The sequence below is a fragment of the Miscanthus floridulus genome, chromosome 10 (genome assembly GCF_019320115.1).
Source record: "Miscanthus floridulus cultivar M001 chromosome 10, ASM1932011v1, whole genome shotgun sequence".
Lineage (NCBI taxonomy): Eukaryota > Viridiplantae > Streptophyta > Magnoliopsida > Poales > Poaceae > Miscanthus > Miscanthus floridulus.
In genome coordinates, this window is record NC_089589.1 from 44,739,902 (window position 1) to 44,751,950 (window position 12,049).

The 12,049-nt window shown below is 46.0% G+C and overlaps 1 pseudogene; it reads left to right on the top strand.

Annotated features, from left to right (window-relative positions):
• The first annotated feature begins 4,864 nt into the window (after positions 1-4,864).
• Positions 4,865-9,897, top strand: LOC136488527 (cytochrome P450 89A2-like; annotated as a pseudogene).
• The last annotated feature ends 2,152 nt before the right edge of the window (positions 9,898-12,049 follow it).

Below are 12,049 nucleotides of genomic sequence, written 5' to 3' on the forward strand. Positions count from 1 at the left end.
GCCTTTGGGAATGGTAGCCTCCAATGCTTCCCGGCTAGGCAGCTGTCACATAGCTCGCCTCTGTGCTTAATGTGGGGTAGTGAAAGCTCTAGTTTGGTTTTGGTTAATTGATGAAACCCTAAGTGCTAACCTAGTTTATCAAAGTAATTATGAGATAGGTAGCACTACTCCAAGTGATGAAGCAATGGCAAAGATCATGACGATAGTGATGGCATGGTAATGATCGAATGCTTGAACTTGGAAAAGAAGAAAGAGAAAAACAAAAGGCTCAAGGCAAAGGTATAAAATATAGGAGCCATTTTGTTTTAGTGATCAAGACACTTAGTGAGTGTGATCACATTTAGTTTAGATAGCCGTACTATTAAGAAGAGTGAAACTCGTATCAAAATGCGGTTATCAAAGTGCCACTAGATGCTCTAACTTATTGCATATGCATTTAGGATCTAGTGGAATGCTAACACCCTTGAAAATGTTTGTGAAAATATGCTAACACATGTGCACAAGGTGATACACTTGGTGGTTGGCACATTTGAGCAAGGGTGAAGAAGTTAGAAGTGAAATGGAGTTGGTCGCAAAGATGCTGGCGTCGGTCAACTGACCAGACGTTGGGTCGCTAAGCGACCAGACGCTGAGGAATAGTGTTTGGTCAAGTTGTCGGATGGCACAGTGTTTAGGGTTAAGCACCGAACGCGTCTGGTCAGCAAAAACATATTTTGGACCCTTACTGTAAACGACCGGATGCTGAGGGTCCAACGTTCGATCAACTCTGTCGGAGCGTCCGGTCAACATTTCGACCATTGAGATCAAACGATCACCGTTGAACGCAGGAGACATGTGGCCGCCATTGGACGACCGGACGCTGAGGAGCAGCGTCCGGTCAGTAGGACCGAAGCGTCCGGTCACCCCGATCAGTACCTAGTGAAGGGGTACAACTGCTCTATTTCATGGGGGCTTTTATTTAAGCCCCATGGCCGGTTCAAGCTCACTCTCTTACACATTTTCATTGACATAGCAATCTTGTGAGCTTAACCAAACACCTCCCACTCATCTCCATCATTGATTCATCATCTTTGTGAGATTGGGAGAGAATCCAAGTGCATTGCTTGAGTGATTGCATCTAGAGGCACTTGGTATTCGTGTTGCGCTGTGGATTTCTCTTGTTACTTTTGGTGGTTGCCACCACCTAGACGGCTTGGTGCAACGGTGGAGGATCGGCACGAGTTGGTAATTGTTCATGGCCGTCTCCGATGATTGTGAGGGGAGTTGTACCTTCCCCGGTGGAGCGCCGAAAGGTAACTCTAGTAAATTGCTCGTGTCATTGAGTTACCTCACTTGTGGGTAGGTTCTTACGGTGTCCTATCGTGTGGACGAGGTTTGTGAAACACCTCTTAGCAGCGAACCACCAAGTGTTGGTCGACACAACAGGGACACAGCGTGTTGGCAAGTACATGAACCTCGGGAGAAATCGGTTGTCTCTTGCCATTTGGTATTCTCCCGGTGATTGGTTTATATTCATCTTGTGATTGGTTTATCCCTCTACACGGTGGTATAATCATCCTGCTCACTCTCTTACATTCTTGCAAACTAGTTGTAGCAAGCTCTTTAGTGTAATTAGAATTGAGAGCTTGCATTGTTATTTAAATTCATCTAGTGGGGCTCTTTAGAGTAGCACAATTGAGAGCTCTTAGTGAGTAGTATCATAGCAAGTTGTGTGTGTAGTAATCATTGCAACTAGAATTGTTGGATAGGTGGCTTGCAACCCTTGTAGAGATAGAGCAAGTTTGCATTTAGCTATTTGTCATACTAATCAAATTGCTCTAGTTGATTTGTAGATTTTTAAATAGGCTATTCACCCCCCTCTCTAGCCATATTAGGACCTTTCAGGTAGCCCTCGGACCATCTTCTCCAGCCGACCAAGCACGTCGAAGCTGAGATGTCCAAACCGGGCATGCCACATCAACGGTTCCTCGGAGTGCCTTGCCGCCATGCACACCGGCTGCTGTACCTTCAGGTCGAGCAGGTACAACCGATTCAGGGACCTCTTCACCTTGGCGAGAAGTCGCTGCTCCTGGTCCCTGATCCTAAGGACTCCGTCCTTGATCAGTACCTCGCTACCGCACTCATCTAGCTGACCAATACTGATGATGCCGAAATGCAGCTGCGGGATGTAATATACATCCGTTAGCGTGCGGTGCTCCCCGTTTTGGCACCTGAAGATGATGGTGCTGCGTCCTTGGATAGCCACCCTTGAGCCATCACCAAGCTTCACCGTACCGGTAACATCATTGTCGAGTTCAGAGAGGGATGGCTTGGTGCCCGTCATGTGGTTGCTGACACTAGAGTCCAAATACCACCACTGCTCCTGGTCGGCGCCCACATGTCCAAGGTGGACTTGGGCGCGTGGTTCATCGAGGTTGATGATTTTCAGGGCCTTCCTAGGTCCTTCCACCATCGTCGCCTCTTCTCTCTTCTCGGCCTTGACGTCGTGCAGTGCACGGAACGTCGCCATCAAGATAGTGGCCTCATCCTCATCATCGGCTTCGCCAGATGTGCCTGAGCCTTCTTTTCCTGCTTGCGATTTGGGCACTCCAATGCCCAATGGCCCATCTTCCCACAGCGCTGACAGGCATTGGGGTCGACCTGCTTCTTCGAAGAAGCCTTGCCGCGGCGCTTGCCATCGCCACCACGGCTAGAGGAGGCTGCCTTTCCGGAGTTCCTCCGAGCAGCCCACTCCTCTTCCATCAGCAGAAGTTTCTCGCTGTCCTTCATTGCTATCGCCTGTTCCAGGCGCTCGTCCACCGCCCGCAAACGGCCTGTCACATCCTCAATGGTGAGGGTGGACAAGTCCATCATCGTCTCTATGGAGAGAGCGACCTGGATGTACTTTGCCAGCACGGAGTGAAGGTACTTGGAGATCGCCTCCTCTTCGTTGATGGTGACGCCGTGGCTCTTTAGCTTGCTGATGAGTGTTTGCAGGCGGAGGGAGAAGTCCTCCACCGTTTCACCATCCTTGAACTTGAGGTTGGCGTACTCCTGCTTTAGAAGCTGGGCCATCGCCTTATTTGCGCGGTTGGAACCGACGCGCATCACCGCAATAGCCTCCCACGCCTCCTTAGCCGAGCTCTTCGCCTCCAACGGCTCCCTATACTCCGCCGGTACAGCAGCGAGGATAGCCTCCAACACTGACATGTCATCTTCTTCATTGTCGGTGCCCTTGTCAACAACATTCTAGAGTCGTCAAGCTCTGAGCTTGACCTTTATGGTCACCGACCACTCTTCATAGTTGGTGCGAGTCAGCGTCGGCCAACTGGTGTCGCTGACCTTCTGCACCATGCGAACAACGACCTCCGGTCATGGCTGGGCAGCCACAGTAGTGCCACTACTGTCGCCCATCTCCGAACCGCCCGTCATCGCTAGCGGTTAGTCTGGCGACAGCGCTTGTACAGCTTTGATACCACTTGTTGGCCCACAGGATCACCAGCTCAGGTGAGTGAACCACTCACCAGTCTTGCCGAGCACCCGCTAGTGTTGTCGAGCACCCACTAGCCGTGTCGACCAAGAACAAGCGTTGTCCGTCCCCACACACTATGGCTAGAGCTAGAAGAAGAAGGAAAAACAGAGCATACACACACAGTATAAGACACCAACGTTGGCCGAAGCCCTGTCTAGGAGATGGCAAATCTGAACTCTCTTTACTGAGCTACCGTGGTAGTCTATTTATACAACTCTATCCATCTAGTTATAGTACAACGCACATGCTGTAACAGTAACTAGATAACATACAGGGCTGACTCTGCGCCGGCCTCTGCATGTGGCTACATTGCTGCAGGTGAGCCGTGCGGCATCTGCACCTGCAGCGGCTATAGTATCACAGCAGGGGGCCTTTTCGGCGCCGCCTTCCCTTGCTGTGTTCACACAAGATAGCAGTAGATTATCTAACAATTTTTTCAGAATGAATTCTGTCTCTCTTTACAGTTTTGTTCTAACTTTAACAATGACTCTTGGATTCTCTCAAATATCTATGCTCCATGTACATATGCTAGCAAGAGAGACTTTCTAAGTTGGTTCAAAAATGTTCAGAAGCCTGATATGACAAATTGGTTACTGGTAGGTGACTTTAACCATTATAGGAGCCCTGCTGATAAAAATAGACCTGGGGGAGATCATTCTGAAATGTATCTTTTTAATGAGGCCATTAGTGCTTTGGGCTTGGTTGAGTCGCCTTTAAAAGGTAGGAGGTTCAGTTGGTCTAATAAACAAACATCTCCCCTTTGGGAATGTTAGGATTGGTTTTTTACTTCAGCAAATTGGACTCTAACCTATCCTACCACTTTTGTATATTCTGTAGTGATGGAAACCTCTGACCATGTTCCATGTGTTATCTCCATATCCACTTCTATCCCTAAAAGAAGCTGGTTTCAATTTGAAATTTTCTGGATGGAGCACCATGACTTTATGGCCATTGTTCAGCAGGGCTGATATGCTCCTCTTCATATTACTGATGCAGCTAAAATTATCACAGCAAAGTTCAAGAATTTGAGAAGGGTCCTTAAAGAATGGCAAAGTAACCTTTCTAACCTCAAAAAAGTCATCAACAGTGTCAAGCAAACTCTGTCTTTTGTTCTTTTTATTGAGGAATTCAGGGTTCTCACTATTCCAGAATGGAATTTTAAAACCCTGCTAGAAAACAAGCTCAGCTCCCTCCTTCATCAGCAGCATGTTTACTGGAAGCAAAGGGGCATAGTTAAGTGGGTCACTTTGGGAGATGCAAGTACTAAGTTCTTCCATGCTAATGCTACCATTAAATACAGGAGAAACCTTATTACCTCACTGGAGGACTCCGCTGGTACTATTGTTACCACTCATGAGGACAAGGCTGAGCAAATTTGGGTTTCCTTCAAGGAAAGGTTAGGTGTTTCTTCTTTTACAAGGATAAATTTTAATCTGCCTGCTCTTGTACAGAATGAACATGACCTTTCTTCTCTGGTGTCACCGTTTGAAAAAGATGAGATTGATTTGGTCATCAGATTGTTACCCTCATATAAGGCTCCAAGACCTGATGGTTTTAATACAGATTTTGTCAAGAAGTGTTGGCCAATTATCTCACAAGATTTTTATAACCTATGCAATGCTTTCTACCAAGAAGATGTATGCTTACAAAGCTTGAATGGTTCTCACATAGTACTGGTCCCTAAGCATGACCATGCTATCAAAGTGCCTGATTTTAGGCCTATATCTTTGCTTAACACTTCCATCAAGATCATCACTAAAATCCTGGCAAACAGATTGCAGCTAGTCATCCCTAAACTTATTTATAAAAAACAATATGGTTTCATTAAGGCTAGATCAATCTAGGATTGCCTGGCCTGGTCTTTGGAATTTCTCTATCTTTGCCATCAGTCCAGGAGAGAGATTATTATTTTAAAGCTAGACTTTGAAAAAGCATTTGATAAAGTGGAACATGAGCTTATGATCCAAATAGTCTAGAGTAAGGGCTTCCCTGACCAGTGGATTACATGGATGAAGATGATTTTTTTTCTTCTAGAACTTCAGCTGCTCTTCTTAATGGGGTCCCAGGGAAAGTTTTTCATTGCAAACGTGGGGTCAGGCAAGGTGATCCCCTATCACCTTTGCTTTTTGTGTTGGCCGCAGACTTTTTACAAGGCATTCTCAATGCAGCCCAGCAACAAGGTCTTCTTTTTTTACCTGTGACATTGCCACATGATCATGATTTCCCCATACTAGGTGGTTTTCTTGAAGGCTATTCTAAACTCTTTTGCTGAATCTACTGGACTAAAGGTTAATTATTCCAAATCAATGATGGTTCCAATCAATATAAGTGATGATAGGTTTGACATTTTAGCACAAACTTTTGGTTGCACAAAAGGAACTCTGCCATTCACATACTTGGGTCTGCCTCTGAGTTTGACAAGGCCAACAGTAGCAGATTACTGGCCATTAGTCAACAAATGTGAGAGGAGATTATCAAGTGTGTCATCTTTTCTTAGTCAAGCTGGAAGGCTTCAGATCACAAATGTTGTGCTGTCTGCTCTACCAACTTACACAATGTGCACTTACCTCCTGCCAAAAACTGTCATCAAACAAATTGATAAGTTTAGAAAGCAGTGTTTATGGAGGGGATCTGATTTGAATTGTAAGAAGCCTTCAAAAGCTGCCTGACCTTTAGTCTGTGTCCCAAAGGATTGTGGGGGTCTTGGAGCTCTGAACTTGTCCACCCAGAATGAAAGTTTGCTACTCAAACAGCTTCATAAGTTCTTCAACAATCTAGATGTTCCTTGGGTACAGTTGGTCTGGAACTGCCATTATCAGAATGGTGGGATACCTCTTAGCAACAATAAGGGTTCCTTCTGGTGGAAGGATATCCTCAAATCACTAGCCCATTTCAAAGGTATGGCTTCAGCAATAGTTAAGGATGGCTCTACTTGCTTCTTCTAGAGTGATGTTTGGAATGGCAGAATGCTTAGCTCCCAATATCCTGAACTGTTCTCATTTGCAAAAGATCAGCACATTTCAGTCCAATCTTTCATATCTTTGACAGAAATGGCAGACATGACACAATTATTTCATTTACCCCTTTCAGCTCAAGCATATGATCAATTTCACCAATTGACTACTATTTTGGATGACACTGTTTTGCAGACTGGGAATGATACCTGGTCATATATTTGGGGTTTTAATTCCTTTGCCTCAAGCAAAGCATATTTGAGTCTGACAGGAACAAGGCAAGTCCACTTGGCATATAAATGGCTATGGAAATCTAGCTGTCAACCCAAAAGGAAATTCTTTTTCTGGCTCTTACTTAAGGATAGACTCAGCACTCGTGGCCTTCTCAAAAGAAGAAATATGGAATTGGAAAGTTATGATTGTGTACTCTGTCATCTTGACACCGAAGAAACCCTGATGCACCTATTCTTTCAGTGCCCATTTCGCTGTCTGCTGTTGAACACTTTGGGTCTAGCTCCCCTTATTCAAGATGACCTCCTCATTACACTTTCAGCCTTCAGAACTCAACTGCATCAGCCTTTTTTTCATGGAGATAATTATCTGCATGTGCTGGGCTATCTGGGCTACTCGCAATGACAATATTTTCAGAAGTTTACAACATTCAGTGTCCTCTTGCAAGACCACCTTCAGAAGAGAGCTAGCTCTAGTTAAGCTTAGAGCTAAGAATAAATATCAGCCACAATTTGATCAATGGCTAGAAGGATATGTATAATTCTTATGATTTTCATTCTTACTTTTTTTGTTTCATGAGCTTCATACTCAGGCCCTGTACATTTATTTAAAAAGTCATAAATAAAAGCTCAGTAGGGGGCAACCCCTCCAGTTTCATAAAAAAAAAGGATTAAGTCCACTTTTGACTCCTCAACTATTGTGTTGGTCTAATTTTAACCATCAACTACAAAACCGTCTGGTGGTGATACCCCAACTGTCAAAACCGTTCACTTTTAGCACCTGGGTGCGGACGAGGCTGTTTTGACTGACGTTGAGCGGTTTTGACACGCAACCTCCACCTCAGTGACATGTGGGGCCCATGCGTCATCAACTCAACCCCTCCTCTGTTCGCTCCTGCTACGTGCCTGCGCCCCAGGCAGCGAGGCCCGCCATGCCGACTCCTCCTCCGCGCTCCCACCCCTGCCCCCGGGCCCAATGCCGCTGCCGGTGCTGGGCCCGCTGCTCTTCCTCGCGCGCCGCGACTTCGACATCGAGCCTATCCTCCGTCGCATCGCGCAGGACCACGGCAAGGTCTTCACCTTCGCGCCGTTGGGGCGGGCGCTCCCGGGCATCTTCGTGGCTGACAGCGCCACGGAGCACCGCGTGCTCGTGCAGCGCGGCGCCGCGTTCGCCTCGCTCCCGCCCTCCACGGACTCCAGCGCCGTGCTCACCAGCGGCGGCCGCAACGTCAGCTCATCCCCCTACGGCGCCACATGGCGCGCGCTGCGACGGAACCTCGCCTCCGGGGTGCTCAACCCGGCGTGGCTCCGGGCCTTCTCCCCCGCGCGCCGCTGGGTGCTCGGCGTCCGCGCCGCCCGCGTATGCGCCGACGGCCGCCACGGGGAGACCCCCGTTGCCGTCATGGAGCCGTTCCAGTACGCCATGTTCTGCCTCCTCGTCTACACATGCTTCGGCAGCGACCGCCTCGGGGACGAGCCAGGCGGGAGGCCGGCACCGATGGGGACTGCTACGTTGACTCCATGGTGAAGCTGACCATCCCCGAGGACGGCGGGAGGCCGCTGACGGACGGCGAGATCGTGAGCCTCTGCTCCGAGTTCCTCAGTGCCGGCACCGACACCATGGCCACCGCGCTGCAGTGGATTCTGGCGAACCTGGTCAAGAACCCAGCGATGCAGGACAGGCTTCGGGACGAGGTGTCCAGCGTCGTCGGTAGCGCCGACGGCGAGGTGCGTGAGGAGGACCTGCAGGCGATGCCGTACCTCAAGGCCGTGGTGCTGGAGGCGCTCCGGCGCCACCTGCCGGGCCACTACGTGCTCCCGCACGCTGTGCATGAGGACACGACGATGGACGGGTACCGCGTGCCCGCCGACGCGCCCGTCAACTTCGCGCGGACCTCCACTCCTCTCGGCGGTCCCGGGGCCGTCGTGGTGCTGTGTCGTCGCCGTGCATTGGGCGGCTTCTGCTGTTGCGGCGCGTCCTGCTGTTGTTGCTGCGGGGGGCGAGTCTGCGAGGCTGGTGGTTGCGGAAGGCAGCCATGGCGAGCTCCTGCGCTAGGATCTCCTGCTCGCGCGCATTGGTGGTGGCGTTGGGTGGCTCGGGCTCACCGGCGGGAGAACGCTCCGGCGCTCGATGGCCCAGGATGAGGCGTCGGAGAGGTCGACGGGGCGGAGGAGGTGCTGGTAGCCCAAGGAATCGGCCCAAGACAGCTTAGAGGCGGCGGATTTGGGGCGGCGGCGTAGTCGGCCAGAAGCAGAGGAGATGCGGCGGGTTGTCCCAGCCACCGGCATTTGCAGGAGCAAACAGAGGAGGGGTTGAGTTGATGACACGTGGGCCCCACATGTCACTGAGATGGAGGTTGCGTTTCAAAACCGCTAAACGTCGGTCAAAACAGTCTCGTCCGCACCCAGGTGCTAAAAGTGAACGGTTTTGACAGTTGGGGTATCACCATCAGACGGTTTTGTAGTTGAGGATTAAAATTAGACCAACACACTAGTTGAGGGGCCAAAAGTGAACTTAATCCTTAAAAAAAAATGATCTCTCTTCTTCTTAGAATCACTTAGGCAATGAAAAACATCGAATCTAAGAGGTAATAACTAGTTTGCCCCTCAAGATGAGAGGGGCTGTGAATGATTGACTCAGGGGTATTTTAGACTTTGTAATAGGATTAACGAAGATAATGACCTCTATAAATATCTCCTGACATGTACTGTACACAGACATGAAATGAATACTTAATTGAGTTCACTTTGTTCACCGATGCTTGTGTGAGTAATCTTACCCAACATTTCTCCTTCGGCTGCCCGATATATTTTTTTGTTACCACCCCAAAAAAGGGTGTTGTGAGGAAATACTTTTTCGCCGAATACTTTCTGCAACCACCCAAAACTATAAGTTTTGGCCTCTCCTTTCTGACACTCCTAAACATGCTCTCACTCAAAATTTATACTTTGTACTATCCCCCCATATCACAACCTTACGTTGTCAAATTACAATTTGAGTGGCCAAACACCTCTCAGCTAATCCCTGCATCACATTTTGTATATAAGTATATTGCAAACAATTGAAACACTTGCAGCCGTTGATGGTGACTGATATGAGTATGTGAGTACGATATGATTAAGATTCTTTACTCTGTAAACTATACATCGTTTGCATTGTTTTGCAGGAAACATGTATTATACGGGGTATATTAGCTTTTAGAGCGACAGTTCAAATAACACATCTAAATTGGATGAGCATTCAGTTAAGATTTAAGAATATACTAAACTCTGGGGCTGGCATATAATGCCCTCCATCCAGATTTCGCACGTATATATGCGTTTCGAGAAGTGCCCCTGTATGGTCTATTCTAGTGATGACGGCATTTGGGTCCTGATGTTACTGTTTATATATTCAAATTTGGATCCAATCAATGCTCTGGTCAGCAACCAACTAATCCCACTTCTTTATCTACGCGTCCTGAGAAGTGATCCGGTACTGTGTATTTAAGTGACGGCTTTTGGGTCCTGACGTTACTGTTTATATATTCGGATCCAATCAATCCCGCTACGACTTTATATACGTGACACATGCTAGTAGTCTGCACAAGCTCGGTTCAGAGCTAGGGAGGTTGGACTTTGGACTTTGGAGGGAAAAAGCTGCCTTAGTTTGTGCTTTAGATGAAGACAAACTTTAATTTATGCTAAAGTTGTTGAGCTCACCGTAATCTTTAACTTTGTAGTTGATAAATTTTTTATTTGAAACTGTTCAGTTTAAGCTCTCAAATTTTGATATATAAAATTTAGAATTTTCAAACCACCCTAGATGTTTACATGGTCTACATAAAAGTTGTAGTTGTCAATAAGATTTACAACTTCGTAGTCAACAAATTTTTTTATTTGAAGTCATTTAGGTTGCTAAATACTCCTATTCAGTTCTAATATTTTGAAATTTAGATTTACAAATTTCAAATGACACAGGACGTTCACATGATCTATGCTTAAGTTGTAGTTGTCAACACAATCTATAACTTTGCAGTTGATAAGTTTTTGTTTTCAAAACATTTTGAGTCCTGAATATTTATTTCAAATTCTCATATTTTGAGATTCAATTTTTTGATATTTTCAAACTCTGTCAGATGGAAATACATCCATCTCAAAATTGTAGACCTCGACAAGATCTAAAACTTTGTAGTTGAAATTTTTATTCAAAATCATTTAGGGCTGCAATATTCAATATAAGATTGTGAATTGTTGATGGAAAAAGCAGCATCCTAGCCTGTATAGTGAAGTGGTAGAGAGATGTTGTGTTAGTCAATGATTTACACAGGCTGTCTATTCAAGTGACGGCGTTTGGGTCCTAACGTTACTGTTTATTTATTGGTATCCAGTTAATGCTTTGGTTTGCAACCATCTAATCCTACTTCTTTATATACGCGTGACACATGCTATCACTAGTCAATTGGTGCCCCAGATCTCAAATCGCGCTCTCACAGGAATAAATTTTGAACCTAGTTTATTGATTAGTAATAAGTAACTACACAAGTTAGTATTAGACAAGAATATCTTCACGTGTATTGTTTGCTGGATATATAGTAGGTCAACACTTGCACTCCAATAGAGCTAAATCAAAGCAAAAAAAATAGACCTAATTCAAATCAATTCATAATTCTTTATTAGGGGCACCATTATTTCGTATTTTTGGGATTTCTAGCAAACTGGATTTCGATATAGGCGGCAATGGTTTATTTTCTCCACCTTTTTCCGGTATGAGTACAAATATTTGATGGAACTTCATATTTACGATCTTTTGGCAAGTTTAGACTATCTCCTCTTATCTCAACCCAACACACTTAAGGCCCGCTTGGCCGGGCTCCGGCTCCTTGCTACGGTACCAGATGCGCTGGAGCCAGAGGAGCCAGAAATCGTGGTTTCTTCTGGCTCCACGTTCATTTCGTGTGAAGAGAAAAATAACTCCTGTGAACGGTACTGCTATAGTGCTGGTGTAGGAGAAGCCAAAGCGGCAAAAAACCGTGCTAAACAACAGGCTCTAAGTTATCATTTGAGTGGGCAGCAAACACCTCTCAGCTAACTACTGCTTCACTTCTATATATACCATCTCTATCAAGACACAATTTTAATTAATATAGTACCAAATTAAATTATCTTAATTTTGACTAACTCTCTCTCTCTCTCTCTATATATATATATATATATCAATATTTATAATATCAAATAAATAGCATGTGAGATGTATTTTCACAATATACCTATTCGATGTTATAAACATTAATATTTTTACCTATATATTTGATCAAACTTTAGACACGCTGACTAAGAATGCAATTAAAATTGCATTTTTTTTTTTGGATAGA